Here is an 18,584-nt window from a genome sequence, read left to right as displayed (position 1 = left end):
ACAAAAAAAGATATATAACATTACACTTTACATTGGCTCCCAGTGCAGTATAGAATAAATTTTAATATTTTGCATTTCGTTTTTAAGGCCCTAAATGGCCTGGCCACGGAGTACTTAACTGAGATTTTAACCCTGCGTGAGCACAGCCAGTCGTTACGGTCTTCAAACCAATTGGTTTTAGAAGTCCCAAGGTCGAAGTATAAGCGATGGGGTGATCAGGCGTTTGCAGTTGCTGCTCCGAGACTCTGGAACAAGCTACCCCCTGATATTCGCACAATTGCAGATGAAACTATTTTTAGGTCTAAACTTAAAACCCACCTGTTTAGAATGGCTTTTAATACGCAGTAGTGGTGTGACAATTTTTAACTTTTCTTTTTTTGTAATATGTATCTATTGTATGATATGCTGTTTTATTATATTATATGATGTGAAGCACTTTGGATACCTGACAGTTGCTTTAGAAATAAATGTTGATTGATTGATTGATATAACACAGTAAAGGAAAGAGAAAAAGGGCAAAAAGCATAATATGACCTCTTTCAGAACAAAAATTCTCTGTAATATTATTATATTACTCAATATTCTAATATTACTTGGCCTTATTGCTCACCTGAATCTAAAACAGTTAGTTCACCCAATCAGGGAGCACACGAAAGACTGAACTGAGTCTAGGGCTATGACTAAAAAAAATATTTTTATGATCGACTAATCTGGTCTATGACTGGTGATGATCTGGTCTTTTTGTCAGAAGATAATAAACTTCAGGTGCAATTCTACAAGTCAATCGACAGGAGAGCATGACGAACCACGGCAAGTGCGCTAGTTTTTCTACCAATCTTACAAACGGATGATTATTTATGGAAGATTAATTAAAAAGTATGGCTGATTGTATTGTATTGTAAATTGTATTCATTCATTTGTAAGAAACACTGACTTAATCACTCAATAGTGAGTGTGTGTCCACAATGCCCTTACATGACTCACATTAGCCAGTAGGTGTCTCCCTATTCTAAGAAATAAAAGCCTGTGTGTGCTTTGGCCTGTGTGGGACCTCCTGCTGGCTGTAGACTAATGCTGCATGCTGGCAGAAAGTAGTTGGCCTTTAGCCACCAGGTAGGGGCTAAGATCTTCTCATCCCCTCCAGGCTGTTATCATGCTGGATAGGGGTACAAAGCTCACAAGCAAAACAAACAGTGGATTAAGATTTCCACTAACTAGAGTAAACTTTGAACCTTTGCTGACGCAAGTCTATACATTCTTTCAAAAAAGCTTTGTAACTGCAACACATTGTTGTGCTGGGACTAGAGAAATAACATACCCAAACCTGAGACCTCGCCCACATCTATAGTCTGTGTTCTCATTGTCACGTAACAAAGTGTTGCTCTGTCTATACCCTGAGCAGAGTAAACACCCCCTGGCCACAGCCTGTTAGTGCTTGCCTGCTGTCAATCAGTTTGCCCTCCGTCAGTCATGATCCCAACCATTGTAGACCAGTTTCTCATTACTTTACAGCTCCTTACTACGCCCACACCTCCAGCTATGCTGCTTCAAAAACACAGAGAGAGACAACACCAACTCCATCTGAGTCACTGCCCTCCCTATCCAGCTCCCCTACCCGCCCCCTTTTCTGCTCTTGGCAACATCCATGCACCTCTGACAGTGAACTGAGCTGAAATGTGCTCAGCTCTGTGACATAATGCCACGTGGTTGGGTCCTTACGCTTCGGTCCGGTTTTATATACCCAGCTGAAGAAATATCATGCGAGCAGTGATATGGTGCAGGTGTGTGCTTCGAAATGCTTGGAACGCTGGGAATAGTAGAACAGGCTGACAATGTTTCGGCATCACCGAGATAAGAAATCATGAGGACATGACAGGGATTAGGAGGAGGACACAGAGAGTTACAGAGGAAGAGCGACAGAAAGCACAGTGATTCATGCCTGAGCTTATAGCAGAGGATGTGTCGTTGTTAAACTAATTGTGAGTTATGACACTGCTGATGAATCAGGCGGGCTGCCTCTCCTTCCCTCTATTCGTGTTGTTAGACTGCTTTTTGACATTAATGTGCGTGCTGCATTTCAAGCACAAAAGGTGCTGGCAGGCCTCGTTACTGAAGGCCACAATGCAAAGGTGTTTTTTGTGTGTCATCACGCACACGCAAGCCTATTTGTGCATGTGACAACGTATTTCAAATCCTGCAGTGACCCTTTACATTCCTGTCTCACGCCGCCCTGAAAACTGCACGTCCTCTGGGCTCCTTACGCTGCCCAGCTCCCGTCCCATTCCTCTTCACCTCAAACTCATTTTAAAGCAGAAACCTCTGACTTTTTTTTTGTCAGACAAACCAACATATTTAAAGATGTCAGCTCAAAGTAATTATTATTATGGGCTTTACTCTGTTTTATCAACCAAATGATTAATCAAGAAAATAATAAGCAGATTAATACCATCACAAAAACATTATCAACAGGATAAACACCATATAGCTAAATACTATCTGGATGGATTCAAACAATACAAAGGAATACAGCAAAACTGTATCAATAACATCCTCCTGGAATATTGCTTGGGGTATAACATGACTTTATGGTTGTTAATACTTCCCCGTTAGCCTTCTCTTGAACAACATCTGTGAAAGCAGTTTCCTTCCCCCTTGGCACAGCTTTTTGATGCAACATGTATAATGACATTTTCATCACTTATATCGTAGCCATAACAAAAAACTGTAGCAGTGCACACACTGCAAGGACCTTCAAAGACACAGTGCACCAGACTGCTCCAAGCCTTAATCTCATTTACTTTTGTATGTGCATACACATTTACTCTCTACTCCATCTCTGTCGCAACACAAGACGCAAGCTATCACACAGGCACACGCAAACATAAAAGGTTAGCAGGTGTTTGTGAGTTCACGGAACTGTACCAGTGATCAGGGAAAGGCCACGAGATGTGAGAAAGTGAACAAAAAGGATCAGACATGTGAGATTTGTGTGACGCTCAGCATTAACAGAGTGTTCTGTGACTCTGACAACTCTGCCAGTTCCTGCCTGCAGCGCTGCCTTTGATACTTAGCAGCCCTGCGAGCCTTGCTTCTCAATCTGCTCCTACTGTCTGTGAGACCCCCACAAATGTCCTTCTCCCTTGTGCTCACAGAAAGACTCACAGTCCTTGCAACTATGAGCAGAGTACAAATCCTGGCCTCATCACTGCACAATCCTTTGAAAGAGGAAAAGAATAAATTTCTTTTTTTGCTCCACTGTGCTTTGTGATAAAACTAACAGTACCTCGCCTCTATCACCGTCTGTATAATGCATGCACTGTACAGACACGTGCTTTCTGTTTTGCCAAGCAGCGATGGGGCTTGATGCAACACATGCCGCAGATGCACCAAAGTCGGGGAGCTAAAGTAGGTCAGTGTGTTGAGCTGAGCAGTGAGGGACATGACAGCCCATTAAGCTGTGCCCTCCTCTTCTTCTCTTTAGTACACACAGTGCACACACAACCAGGGAATTCACACTGTTATCAGCTGTAGGCCTTCAAAGTCAAAGCTGTAACTTTCAGGCAAATTATTTTTCATATTGCCTCAGTGTCATATGAAGGAGAGGCTTAAACATAGACAATATAAAACATGGACATGGTGTCCTTGAGGTCACCCATAGGTATCTGAAGAGAAGTTGTAAAGCTCAATGTGGGTGGCTCCCAGCGGCTGCCATCGCCATCTTGGCAGTGCCTGACTATAGCTAATCCAAACATGGGCAAAGAAGTGGAGCCGAGGCAAGCCGAATGAAGCCTGGCTGCTGAACGACCGAGCGGCCACCTCATGTCACTCAAAGCAACCACATCCTGCACTATGCATAATGTTAAGACTTAATTTAAACAGGTTAGTTAAATAAAACTGAACAGGGAAAATGAGCTATATAGACCAAACTAGTTTTTATTACAGGCTGTAAACATGTTTATTTCTGCTGTTAAGTTGGGCATTTTAACATAGTTATTAATTGCTTTTGGAGACAGTGGCCATTTGATGAAATGCAGTTTTTGGCACTTCCGCGTTGGCTTCATTTTTCTGCCCTGGAGGTTGCGGCTTGGGCTACACCTGTAAACAAGTTAGGACTTAACCCACTTTACCATCTTGCATTTAACAGTACAAAGCAGGATTAGCATTTAAAATATGTTGTGAAATTAAATGTGGGTAGACTCCAGCTATCTTTCCTTTAAACTGTTTTACAAAAAGCCCTACTTCCAAATTTGGCTGCATCTTTTTTGAAGCTTGTTAATCACCACAGAGCGAGCCATGGCGTTTCAGTAATGCTATGGCATATTGAAGACTGGATCGAGGTTCTCGCTTTCCCTGGGCTCCAGTCAAGCCTTCCGGGGAGAACACTATTGATCTGGAGCTAAGAGGGGCAGGACTGATCACACACACCCTCTAATGACCTGCACACACACACACAGTAACATAGCATGTGGCTGGATGTCATAGCAGTTCGATATACACTGCTTTCACTCAGCAGGTCGGCTGTTCAAGCACAGGATGGTGGCAATGCCTGTGGAGGGACAACGGTGTGTGTCTGTGTGTGTGTTGCTGTCGAGGAAACATGCCTAACAGCCCCTTCACGCCATCACTTAACATGCCGCTGATGTTCAGATCTTTGTGGAGAATAAGTTGACAGATGAGTTGCAGCTCCATGGAAGTTCAGACCAGTAGGAGAACCGAAAGGAGTATATTTTCATGAGTATAACCGTAGGGGAAAACAAAAAGACTGCCCTACATGAACTACACATTCAAACACGTACATAAAAGCCATGTGCTACATTCACTCAAATAGCTCTGATTACCAGTTTTTGCCCAAGGCTCTTCTAACTGTCCTTCCAACAACAAGGTGTTTCATCATTTTATTTCTCGCAGAACAGGTTCTGAATCCCATGGTTTGCCAACACAGCTTACACCACATTCTGGTGTCCCCGTTGGTTAGGGAACAAGGCCCTATTAACACAGAAAATACACACATGCACGCACAAAACACACACGGGAAGTGAGAAGACACCTCTCCCTCCAAAATACACTAATCCTTTGAGACAAGAAGACTGCGTATATCTGACTTATCACGTGATGCAAAAATAGAAGAATATAATTTAATGGTGCCATATCATTTCACAGTAAAAGCATTGTTTTCAAAATCAGTAGGTAATGAACCCAGTGACACTATACAGACTCTCGCCACCCTGTCACTGAAGCAACTGTGCTCTACCCTCTACTGAGCCATCGGTTCATGAATATTTAGGCCTGTCTGTGACTGGAAATAAGCATGATCTACTGGGAAAACCCAAGGGCAAGTACCCAATGGTATAATGGGTCTTAAAAAGCAAACAACGAGACACAGGACAGTGTGCAAGCAACCTTTTCTGACTTTGAACCGGGTACAATGTGTGAGACACAGCCAGAATTTTAGTTTAAAACATTGAACAAATTAAAACAGAATGCGAAGACGTCTATGTGTTGTGTTGTAGAGAGGTCTACTGAAGTTAGTATGCTAACCAGCTAGCCCCCTCCCGTCCTGTCTCGTAATAACACGTTTTACCTCAAGAGGAGATGATCCGATTGTATAGCTCACGTCTCCCCCCAAAGTTTCAGCTGGGAGATCTGTGGGAATAGCGAGATCTCTATGTTACACAAGCTCTCTTAGCTTTTTGTGCCTAATAATCAATCAAAATAAACTCACAAAATGTCAAGAAATGAAATATTCACACAGAAAAATGCAACTGTACATCTTCTGAATTGAAATTTCTCCTCATCGCCAAACTAAGACCAGCTTAATTTCCTTGTAAACCTTGTTCACTTAACAACAGTAAATCACACTTCAAACTCGACAGGAACAAAATAAAATTCAAACATACTGTCTTCATTAGCCTTTCCACTGTCCCAACAATCACCAACTCAGGTTCGGTGAATATAAACCCTTAATTAAAAAAAAGAAAATATTTTGGCTCTACATAGCTTGCTAAATTCTTACACACTGCAAATTTAAAATATATTTGCACCTTGCATTTGTCCACACCATCTTACTTCTGTTACGGTTCTTATTTAGAAAATGAGTTTTGATGCAAAGCTGATAAAGATATCTAAAAATGACAATCAGATACACTTATAGGAACTAAAACTCAGCCAACTCTCTTTTCCTCTTTGCTCATCATCAATGCACGACTTCAAAAAGTAACCTTAACCAGCAGCCGCGCAGATTGTGCCTTTCATCTTAGACAACATATTCTGGTACGACTACCATACAACCCATGTCAAATCTATTTCTATGTGTGAAAACTCTTGTAAATGTATAAGAAGCATATATGAAAGTATTTCTTCCTTTCCCTTCTCTAGATACAAGAGGTTTATGTAGTTGTCCAGTATACACACATACAGTTTTGCATGTGGGTTTTAGTTAGTAGTTTATTTACCCAAAGAGCAATTACAATTAGAACAACTACCAATAAATACAAAGCCATAATGTGTGGGAGCCAAATGTGCCAGTAGCTCCATGGTGCAGGCCCATTTGAAGGACTGCTCATCACCATGTTTTTCAAAAGACTTTCTGTAGAACCTTCCCCCTTTTTTTCTCACTTGGCTTGCCTGACTTCCTTTATGAACATTGTTTTTGGTTACATGGGTGTATGATGTACACAAAAGGCAGCTAGTTTATTGTAATGGATGAGCTTGATGTACCACATTTCTGGAGGCAACTGAAGAAATAAACATGCAAATGCAGTATACAGTTATGACTTACAACTAAATAAGCCATTGATACGAGGTCTGACAGATTGTGACGTCTTCACACAAGTTTGCTTTTCTTCAACAACCCTGTTGGTTTTCTGTGTAGGTGAAAACAACTACTATATCATGTGTTTGAGGTGACGAAAGAATCATGTTGAGGTTGTCAACAGCTTGTTTGTCTGCACTGCCACACTTTAGTAAATAGTCCTATAGGGTTAGCATATAATGATCAATTCTGTTCTCAATGCAAACAATTACAATTTGCATGGACAATTAAATACTGTCAGCAGAGCAGGATGGACATTGTGGCAAAGGGCAGGTTAGCTGATTCTTATTCAGATCAGCTGACAACAACTTTGTAAAGCCCTTTGTCAGCTAAGGTAGAAAAGTGCTCGATAAAGGCAGTCCATTTATTGTTTACATCCAGAAGACATGATGCAGACACGCAAGTACACACATCACACACACACACACACACACACATCTAGTTTAGTTAGATCTATCTACCCTGTTTGTGAAATTCCACTAGTTCTAAATTGGTGCCTTAGCAGCAGCTTGCACCGTGGGGTGTGATTAGGCTTTTTATAGACACACTTGCCTCTCTCTCTCTCTCTCGCTCTCCCTCAATCCCTACAGCTCTATGGGATGATAATTAGGGCTCAGGCTTTACAGACAGGATGTTCAGGCGTGTCCCCACTTCTGTCTTTTCTCCTGGCACACCCCCCTGTGACACAGACACACTTGGTATGTACAACTCTAACAAACCTAGATAACACACTAGCCTCTAGCAGCCCACAGCTACAAGCAGCAATCATATGTGAATAAATACTACAAAAAATCCTCCTACCAACAGGCAATATAAGGGCCTACGTTCTGGTCTGGATAACAGTATCTGGTTCTCCATCAAATCACCCGAAGAGAGGCTGCGTTGCCAAGTTTGTGAGTAGGGGCATGTGGCGGGGCCACAGAGCAGCAGGCTGTCACGTGTGGACAGAGCACTGGCCTACAGTTTGAGTGTATGTTTATGTGCATGTGTTGGCTTAAGCCTGATTTGTGGCACAAATGGGAGCAGGCAGGCAGCCCAGTCCAGGTTCAACTCTACTGCTGAAGACCAGGCGACCTCAACATGGTGACAGATGAGTTTTGGGGGGGGGAGTGAGGAGCTGGCAGCAACACTGATGTCTGTGGTCATTCCCTGCACGGACTATTAACAAGGAAGGGGCAGGCTAACAATACAGTGCAACAGAGCAGTCAGTCAGAGCAGTAATGTTTAGAGGAAACTGATACCATCTCTATGTCTTCCTCTATGAGTCTCTGACGATTGGCACAAGTCTAATCCACAGCAGTAAAACCTCCACATGGAGACCAAGCAAACACCAAATCAGGGAAGTAACACTGTACGCCACAAAAATAGACAAAACCACCACAATGTTAGGGACAAGACGAGATATTCTCCAAGTGTGCCCAAACTCCTGCACAGTGGGCCAGGCATAAAACCTGACTAGCATGCTGGTCCATCGACGTAATCTTGGTCTAACAATGCAATAGAGGAGTGACGCCATGATTATCCAGTTAGAACTGAGGTACCAGAACCAGCAGATACAAAACACTAAGACTTTGTTAATTATATCGGCTGTCATCTGCATTAGGAAAATCCTTGATACGTGTTCCTTTCACGTGTCTTTCTGCCCAGGCGTCTCACTCCGCTACAACTTGCCACCTTCTTTGCGAAGGTAAGCACACCTTTTGCTGAGTTGATGAGCAAATCAAGTGACTATAACAAATTCACTAAGAACACCCAGCACTAGGCACTGTGGAGTTAGGCAATATGACAATATGATGTACAGCGTGAGATGACAGGTTTGTCATACAGTAGAGATTGTGCTTTATTTCCTCTACTGACGTAGCCATTCTTTTATTTCTGAACGTATTTGCGCTATTACAATGTGATGTTGATTTGTAGTTATTCATTTCACCAGATTAGCCAAAGACAGACACTCCATCTGGTTATTTTTCTTTAAACTGTTTTCAAGTGAATATCCAGATAATTTACTACATCAGAATATATATTGTTAATAGGGCTGCAGCTAACAATGATTTTATTACTCGAAGCTTCTACAGATTATTTCATTGATTAAGAAGTACTTTTTGGCGGAAATTCAGTGTCATACAGCAAACCAGACCAACAACATCAACAGACCAGCTGAGATTTTCAAGGATTCAGTCATGAAGATGCATGAAGAGCCATTGTGAAGCTCAGTCCGGCCGTCTAAGCAGGCTAACTGCAAATTAAACACACAATAGACTAGACTCATTTGACAATGAATTCAACAGGTTTTTGTTTTGTTTGTTGTTGTTTTTGTTTATACAAATACCACTATATACCATATATATTACTCTGGTGAAGGCAGGTATCAAGGTAGGAAAAAATAAATACCACCCAAGCCATCTAGCCAACAGTGGTTATTGATTGCGAACATTAAAGTCAGAACATACAGCATGATAACAAATGAGTAACTATGCAACCATGTCTCAAAGTCTGTTTCCTGTAAACACTGCTTTGAGTCAGAACTGTAAATATATCATCTGAAGTTTCAGCCTGTTGCTTTCTTCCAAACAGCCTAGAAGGTTTAGTTAAAAACAATAACACAAAAATGCAAAAGCCACAGACAATAAGTGATGCTGATGCAAGAGAAACACTTCCTGTAGCTACGTTTTATATTACATGTCTTTCAGTAAATACAATTATGGGTCACAGTCACTGAAAGTGGCTTTAGTGTGGGTTTTAACAGAGGTTGGAAGCTGTCATACTGTTGGTGAATTAGTTTTACACAGTGAGTTGGTTAGAACGGTAGCTACTTGCTGGGATGAACATAAACCTACTGCACAGCTGCTGCTGCTGCTAGAGGATTATAAGAATCAGTTTTTGAATCAAATAGGTTCCCTGTGATTCTCTCCTCTACTATCTGTCTCCCAAACTAGCAACAATTTGCATCATGAACATAATCAGGTACTCAAAATGCTGCCATAAAAACGATTTAAAAGTGGCGAGGACATCTTCTACGCTAATTTTACCCTCACACTATGTCATATTGACATCATGAGAGAGCATTTCACCTAGATGAGAAATGACATCACGTTTTAACATCACAAGATCTCGTGGCACATTTGTGAGTCTCACAGTTTAAAAAGGAAAACCTTATAATGTCTTGTGCATATCAGTTTACAAGACAAACTTTGTGTATCCTTTGTCTCTAGAAGAACACCGTCATGACCGCATCTTTCCTTCATCATCATCATCATCATCTCCGTCTGTCTGCCACTCAAAATACGATTCTTTCTGCATACTGATGGTACCACAAAGATATAGGCTCTATGCAGCATTTCCCAGGCCTGGGCTACAGATGGGCCCTAGGGTCTTTTGTGCAAGACATGGCATGCGGCAACATGACAAATCATAAATTATGCGAGAAGAAACACACAGTACACATACACAAATGGCAAGAGTCCTGGTACAACAATACCTTCATTCTAAAATAATGATAAAATAATTAATTCTGAATAATCAACAAGCCCCCGTCCGGCTGTACAAGTCTGCTCCTATTAGCCAAAACAACATAGGGTCTTAATTTTTCTCAACAAACACTCTTCATTTGATCCCACTTGCACACATGTTGTAACATCTTGCAGGGGGATAGCTTGCTCACAGGTCCTGCCAAGGTCAAAGTTGCAGCCAAACATGATCTACAGTATTTTTAGAGGTAGTTTTATGAGGTAGAAGTAGTACAATCCATCAAGACTTCTGTTCCCCAGATACAACAGTAAAATCTACTGTCTCTATAACAATGAGCTCATCGTCCTCCAACAAGTTTTTCTGTCCTCTTTTAGCCTGGCCTACTCTGCTCAGATACTTGACCCAAAAGAGCAGTGCACCAGCCAATATCGAAGCGCAGACTCTGTAGTGTCTTTAAAAGCAAACACGTTGTATGCAAGCTATTGTTAGTCTTATATCCTGTGTGTGAATATTTGGTCGGCACAGCCAAGTTTACAGTAAGGCAAAGAGCGGGGGAGGCGGAGAATAAATTGCTGTGTTGCTGAGATTGTTGAGTTGAACTTTTGAGCATTTAGTTGTAAGATTACTTTTGATCCAGTCACTTTGAACCTGTTTAACTGAGCAAGACACAGGCCCCATTTTCAGATTAACACACACACACACACACACACACACACACACACACACACACACGGGAAGTCATGCATGCAGCGCTAACACAACATTGCCCTGTCTCCAGGGCCCGATAAAACGGCCAATTACAAGTTAAAACACAAAAGGAGCGTTGCCAAGAGGAAACAGTAGAGGAAGGATTGAGAAGGAAAGGGACAAGAGGAAGAATAAGTGTGTCAACGTTCAACACTTGCGTTCAGCATAGGAGCAAGAAGGCAAAGTAAAACGGTCACCGAAAGCTGCCCAAAGAGGGACATGAACCCACACCCATAGACACACTCAGTTGTTTGTTCTCAGAGTTCTATAGGTCGGAGGTCACGCGGGGGAATAAAACATGTCATCCACACATGCAGAGGTCAAGGGAAAAGGGAGTTATACAGGAGTATAAAAAGCAGAGCTATTGTCAAATCCTTTAAGAAAAACAAAACTGGACCTATCTAACTTCATGAAAGAGAGACCAAATGTGATGAAAACAGAGAGACAGATTTTGCCTAATCTGGTCATGGCTGCCTCTCTTACTAACACGGCAAGTACTTGCTATTCCCATCTGATAGCCGCTATGAAAGATTGATTCTTTCATCTTTCTCACAAGGCAGAACAATGTGAACACTGTGTGCTACTCCCAGTTAGGGTGTGTGTTTGAGAGGGGGAAACCGAGCCTGCGTCTAATGGAAGAGGAGCAACAGCTGAGACTGGAGAAAACAGCTGTATCTCTTCAACGCCTGCGCCGCTCCCCTCCCCCGCATCCCGTCTCTCCCTGAATGAGCCCCCTCACGCCCCCTTTTCTGACCCTCCTCTCCAGCAGAGCAGCATGGCCAGGGGCTAGTGCTCAGTCTGTGCGCGCACACAGACACACAAATTGCAGTATGTGCCCGAGTTACACAGACCTTACTGGTTGGAGCCTCGGTTCTCCTCTCAGAGGACAAGTACGGACAGGATGCATGTGCCACTAAACATTCATCTATTGACTAAAAATAGTAAAGACATTGTTTCCAGCGGCAATGTCGCCCTCCCTCTTCTCTTCCCAAATCGTTCCAACACTCCCTGCTTTAATCAGATTGTAACTATGAGACAAAAGGAAACCAAATAAACACCCAGGTTATCCCTTTACATATCTGGGCCTGTCCATAAAGTCTTTCTACGTACTTGTCACTTGTCTCTGAGCTTAATCAATTTAGTAATTCCAGTAAGTGAGTCTCCGTCCCCCTTGTTTTTATAGAAACTGCACATACAAAAAAAGAAAATAAGACATTCAAAATATTCATAAATACTGCAAATATCCTTTACAACTTTAAATACATTGAATAACTTAAATAAGCCTAAAAAAACCCTCAACCTTATGTGTGGTAGGAGAAAGCAAATTAATTAATAAAAGTATTCCTTCTTATACTTCTTCAAAAGTAATGGTTAAAATGGAAATACTCATTTTTCACTTCCTTTGCCAAATATGCAGAAAAAGTAAAGATCTGTGCAGCGTTTGGATGTGAACATACTTTCCAATGTTAGAAATGCATCGTGTAAAGCCTTATGCTGAATTCCTAAACGGTGTGAATGAAATGAACGAACACCGAGTTTGACAGTTGGTGATGAAAAGTGTGTAACTCTAGGCATGTGAGTGCAAGTCTCTGTCTGCACGTCAAGACCCGACCTGTGGGAAAGCCGATAAAAGGCGACAGGAAACAGGTTGTCTTACACACACACACACACACACACACACACACACACACACACACACACACACACACACACACACACACACACACACACACACACACACACACGGATTCTTTGAGATGCCACAAAGAAACACATCTCACATCACTATTCATTCATCGAGGAGGTGATGGATGGTTAAAGGGAGAGATAAGAGCAGAACAGGTGTGGAGGATGAGGCATCACATTTATACAAAAGCCAAAAAGCTCACAGAGTACCTGACACAGGCCTGTCTGATGGTAAGGAAAGAGTGCAAAAGAAAATGTTGGAAGAACAATAGAGCAAAAGAAAGGAAGAGCGACATAAATGACTTAAAGAGAGGTAGAATCATGTGTGTCTGCATCTGATCTATTGTCTTCGGCAGGGTTCAGGACCAAGTGCATAAGTTTCCATGACATAACCACGGCTCACCTCTCAGTTCAACTCCCAAGTCAAACCACTCGGGGCTTAGAGAGATAGATGAGGCTGTGTTGTGAGACCGCAAAGCCTTGTCTCCAGCACTGATACAGACGGGTGGATCAGGACAATACGCGGGGGGAAGTGGAAGGGAGCGGCATCTCCCTGTTTATTTACAACAGAGACATTATGGCCTGGTCCTCATTTTGTATCTGTAGAACAAACCAATGGTCCCGACATCCATTTCACTCAAAACACCTGCGTGCACACACAAACACACACGTACGTCCAGTGCAGTGGGAGCAACACTTACACAACTTATGGCTCAGGCAAATTTTAAATGCTGTTGAATGCGACTCATTTGGCTGGAGATCTGTTTGTCCAAAATGGAGGACAGAGTTTGTGAGTCATGGTGTGATGGATGATGCTGGAAATATGCACGGTTGCTAGTTACTTATTTGGTACACCAAGTTCAAACCAACGCAGTAACATACAGCAGCCCTGCACAAAACAAAGAGGTCTTGTCCACCTTGTTTATATTCATGAGGGAAAGCCAGGGCTTTCCTTCCTGATCTAAAGCCTACTTAAACATTTCACCACCCTAAAAATGTAAATCAAGGGTAATGATTTCAATGCTGTGTTACTGAGAAGCAGGCTAATTTGCAAATCTTAACATCTCTTAAAAAGCTCCTATCTTGCCATATTCCTTTAAGTAGACTATTGCCATCTTGCTCTGCACTCCAACTTTTATCTGGTGAAAATATTCAGAATATGCAGAGTAAAAATGCCACCTGACACAGGAGGCAAAGGACCAGGCTGAAAGTGTCAGGTGGAACGAGACCCATAGCTGACATTCTGCATGCCTTAAAGGCCGAGTCCTTTTACCGCAGCCCTGTCCCTGAACTCACCTTTGATCCCTGACCTCATCATGACTCCAAACACCTACAACCTGACACACCTGGTGTTGACCTTAAAATACATAGTTTCAAAAAAGAAAAAAAAAAAGATCTCTCTCGATCTCTCTCCCTACCTATCTCACACACACACACGGGCATTCAAGACAACTATCCAGGCAAAGGGCAATCAGGAATTCAGGTAAAACCAGTTAGTTGAAACATTAGCACTTTGTCTTGAGCCAGTATAATAAATAGCCAAACCACAAACTGCTCAATACACAACCATCTTTCCACTTTGATAGGATCTGTGTACTGCAGTCAGAGGGACAGTGCAGTAGATTTCAGGAACAAAGGCTTACACCAGCAGAATTTCCCTGAGGATTTTTTTCAGGAGGGGATGGTGGCCCCCCCGAAATTACTAGTGTTGTGAAGCGGGCGTGTTCCGAATACATGGTGTCGTAAAAGGCGCGGGGCACTAATTTTTGCCTGTTTCTCCATTCCTCTTTGACATTTGGTCCGCTATAGTTATAGAGCTTACTACAGTTATGCTACTAGGGCTGCAAAAATAAGTCGACGTAATCGACGATGTCGCTTATGAAAATTTGTCAACATGAAATTTCATTGTTGATGCGTCGTTACAAAGAGATTGTTTAAGGGAGAGATAACAATCTTCTTATTAAGGTTGTTTATTTCTAACTGCAACACACTACATGGAATTCTAGCTGCAGTACCGCCTCCACTGTCTGCCATGACTGCTCGACTGTAAGACTACTCACGAAGAAGAAACATTCATGCGAGAAGTGGAAAGTAAGAGATTTTACAAGTTTTGTATGCCATTTCATCACTAAATACATTTCTGAGAGGTTTTGAGGCGAGAAATCAACTGTGTAGAACTTGGATATTGGCAGTTTTACGAAAGTTGATGGTGAATCCAAAATGTGTTCTAACGTTTTCGGGGTTGAGAAGCTCCACAAGCGCCCGCGAGGTTAGCGGTGCCAGCAGGCCGGCCACGCCCACTAGGCGCCCCGGTTCCAGTTACACAGACCACTACAACAGCAACAACAGTGCAGCAACGACAGAGAAAAGGCCACAACTGTAAGACAGTTTCAGTGTTTGTACCGCTGTTACTCTGTCATTACAATCTGAGTAATGGTTTAACATTTTAAAGTAAATCAAGAAACATCTGGAAAAAAAAAAAGTTACTACTACCTACTTGGCAATAAATCAGATTGAAAACTTATTGTTTTGGGTGATAAAGCCTGGCTGTTATCTTGGAGCACCCTCTCCATAGTTCTTTGCATTCTTGGTTTTGAGGTCTCATGGATGTTGCTGGCTAAAAGAACGCTCTTTTAATTGTGTTAGTAAACATGTGGAATACTAAATCAGTGACTTATAGAAGTAGCCTACGCTGTCTTGTCTTGTTCCCTGTTTTCCCCCTGGCGTTGATACTAGGGTTAATTCTGAATAGTAAACCTCATTCACTTAATGGTAACAATAGTTTAATTAGGGTTAAGGGATGACAAAAATAATCATGACTAGTTGACTAATCGAATAAATAAAAGATTATTCGACTACAAAAATAATCGATGAATAGGGCTCTATGGTATCTGTTATAACTTTTGCCAGATTATTTTTTCCTGTTTCCTGTTTTATTTTATTTTTTTCTGTGTTTTACAATTTAATTGTCATCAGACAGGCAGAGTGTGTAATCATGTGGTGGATAAATAAAATTTCAACAATTCAATAATATTACAAATTGAATCAATATCAATTAATTGGATGTATCGTGCAAATATGCATACAGAAAGAAAATATTACAATTATTTATGGAGACAATTCACAATAAATGTAGGCCTATTGCAACAGTAAGGTATTAAAATACTATAAAACTATTTAAAAGGGGGAAATCACAATGGATGCATTGTATCAATACTATACTATAATACAATACAATACAAGCTATATTATTGCGTCATGCGTATAATTATGCCCAGCCCGCATGGGCTTACAGGACACCAACATTAATATACATAAATAAATAAATAAAAAATTAATATACAAGATAGCCAGGTCCAGAGTACATCATATACATTGCTAACCAAATAGAGACAAGAATTAGAAACGGAATAATACTAGTAATAGTACATATATATTCAGATGCATGCATGTATATATTCATACACAGATGTATTTACTCAAATAACCACCCATCTAAGCCCATAATCCTACACAGGAAAAAGTTAAATCTAGTTAAATAAACTAGCTTGCCTTCTTTTTCAAGCCTTTGATACAAAGTTAGCCAACTTAAATACATCATAGTTAAACAAGCATACTAATTTTTGATCATCAGCCTACCAAAATATTTCAGAGATTTGTCACGTAACTTCCAGAAACAAAGATTCTCTTAGATCATCATAATGTGTACAATACAAAAGAAAATGAGATTCACTTTCCACTTCACCAAGGTCACATAGCACACACAATCTGTTTCCTCTGGAATATTTTTGAATCGACCAACCTCAATGGCCAGAGGCAAAATCCAACATCTCAGCTGTGCTACCAAGGATCTCTGGCTTCTAGATAAACGAGATGTAACATATAATTCTGGACTAAAGTTCTGTTTGATATGCATATATGTCCTTAATTTTGGCTTTAATGAAACATTTTTATCTTCAAATTTCAATGACAACTTGTATTTAAGCGAGTTACAACTTAAATTATTCCTGTAGATATACAACATATCCACCTCCTTAAACATATAACATATCCACCTCCTCAAAAATAGAATAGATCTCCTTTACCCATGGGGACCTGTGAGCTTTGATCCACCTAAGTTCTCTCTTTACTCCGTCCTCTGCCATTCTGATTAGACGGTTCCACAGTCATATGATTTCACATTTTCTCTGTACAGCTCCTGGTACCCAGCCCATATCTCCCTGAATTGCTAGGATCAGAGCAAATTTATGAACTCCCAGAAAACATCGTATGGCTCTATTCTGTATGGGATCTACCGTTTTGGATTCTTTCAAGCCCCACACCCCTGCAGCAAAGTTCAGTATAGGAGAAACACATGCATCATAAAGTCGAGTATATGTAGAATATCCAAGATCCTTACATACTTTCAGTTTATTGATAACTGATCCTAGAGCTCTCCCGCCAGAATCAACGAGAGACTTAATACCAACCTCGTAGGTCAAAAATTCATTAAGAATTATATAATATTATATAAACTACTTGACAGTCTCCATATGCTGGTGAACACACGGTATAAGTGGGTCTGACCGAGGATTCTCTCACATGGGCAGCGCTCCTCCTTGTTTACAAAGCCTGACATAACTTTTTTATTTTTATAACGGATTATCTGACTCCGTCTACAGAGCCATGAAATCTTCAACTAGCTGGCGTCTTGCCGATGTGGTTGCACTTCTGAGAGTTTGCTGAGGTGACGAGCTCTTGCTAGCGCTCCGTCTTCATATGACAGCATGCGTGTGTGTGTTAAACACAGACAAAGACAGAGCAGCGGTGGTCAACACCAAAACAACTTGCGGGACAAAGTTTCTAATAAATTTAACTTTTAAGGCAACCAGCGATAAGCGACATGCCTGTGTGCGCACACCTGTTTTGGAATATACACTCAACCGGCCACTTTATTAGGTACACATGTTCAATTGCTGGCGGTGGTGATGTAACAGTGTGGGGGATATTTTCTTGGCACACTTTGGGCCCCTTAGTATCAATTGAGCATCGTTTAAACGGGACAGCCTACCTGACTGTTGTTGCTGGGCATCTCCATCACTTTATGACTACCGTGTACCCATCTTCTTATGGCTACTTCCAGCACGATAATGCAATAATGTCCCAAAGCTGAAATCTCAATCTGGTTTCTTGAACATGACAATGAGCTCACTGTCCTCCAATGGCCTCCACAGCCACCAGATCTCAGTCCAATTGAGACTGGCCTTCGGGTTGTTGTGGAACGGGATATTCACATCATGGATGTGCAACAGACAAATCTGCAGCAACTACGTGATGCTATCACGTCAATATGGACCAAAGTCTCTGAAGAATGTTTCCAACACCTTGTTGAAACTATGCCACGAAGAATTAAGGCAGTTCTGAAGGCAAAAGGGGCTCCAACCTGGTACTAGCAAGGTGTACCTTGTAGGGGAAACACTGCACCAGGCAATAAGTCAAGTTTCCATGAAGTATTGAAAACTTCTCAGTAGAAACCTGTGGGGTTGGTGATCCCGATTTATCCAACAAGCCTAACTTTTATAGAAATGTTCTCTGTCAAGTCCTGGAACTGCATTTTTAATTTGTCTTTTCATCTAGTCCTGGCTGATTTGTTGATGAAGGAAGCCACATAAGAGAAAGCTTTAGACCAATATTTCAACACTGCCTGCAACTACATAACAGCAGACACCCACAGTCAGTCACATGAGCTTCAACAAAAGCCAGACAGGGAAGCCCCAGGGGTTCCTCAAATCTTTGACAGGCCGGCCTAATGCTGAATTTAACCACTGATATAAGAGTCTAAAATCTAAAAACAATTTAATGGGAGAGTTCAATTATATCAAACAACTTCTTT

General features: G+C 41.4%; 1 protein-coding gene across 9 annotated transcripts in view; it reads right to left on the bottom strand.

Annotated features, from left to right (window-relative positions):
* Nucleotides 1–18,584, bottom strand: part of ralgps2 (Ral GEF with PH domain and SH3 binding motif 2) — a 76,652-nt gene that overhangs the window by 53,046 nt on the left and 5,022 nt on the right. The window contains exon 2 of one of the 9 annotated variants that reach the window (XM_038716372.1): nucleotides 5,582–5,643. The exons of the other annotated variants lie outside the window; for them this stretch is intronic. The gene's annotated coding sequence lies outside the window, so the exon portion shown is untranslated. The remainder of the gene's footprint in view (nucleotides 1–5,581; nucleotides 5,644–18,584) is intronic. 9 annotated transcript variants of the gene reach the window in all.

This window comes from Micropterus salmoides, unplaced genomic scaffold (genome assembly GCF_014851395.1).
Source record: "Micropterus salmoides isolate LMB-PRFRI ecotype aquatic unplaced genomic scaffold, ASM1485139v1 Ms_hic_scaffold_13, whole genome shotgun sequence".
Taxonomy (NCBI): Eukaryota; Metazoa; Chordata; class Actinopteri; order Centrarchiformes; family Centrarchidae; genus Micropterus; species Micropterus salmoides.
The sequence above is the reverse complement of the archived record's forward strand: the minus strand, read 5'-3'. Positions and strand labels throughout refer to the sequence as shown.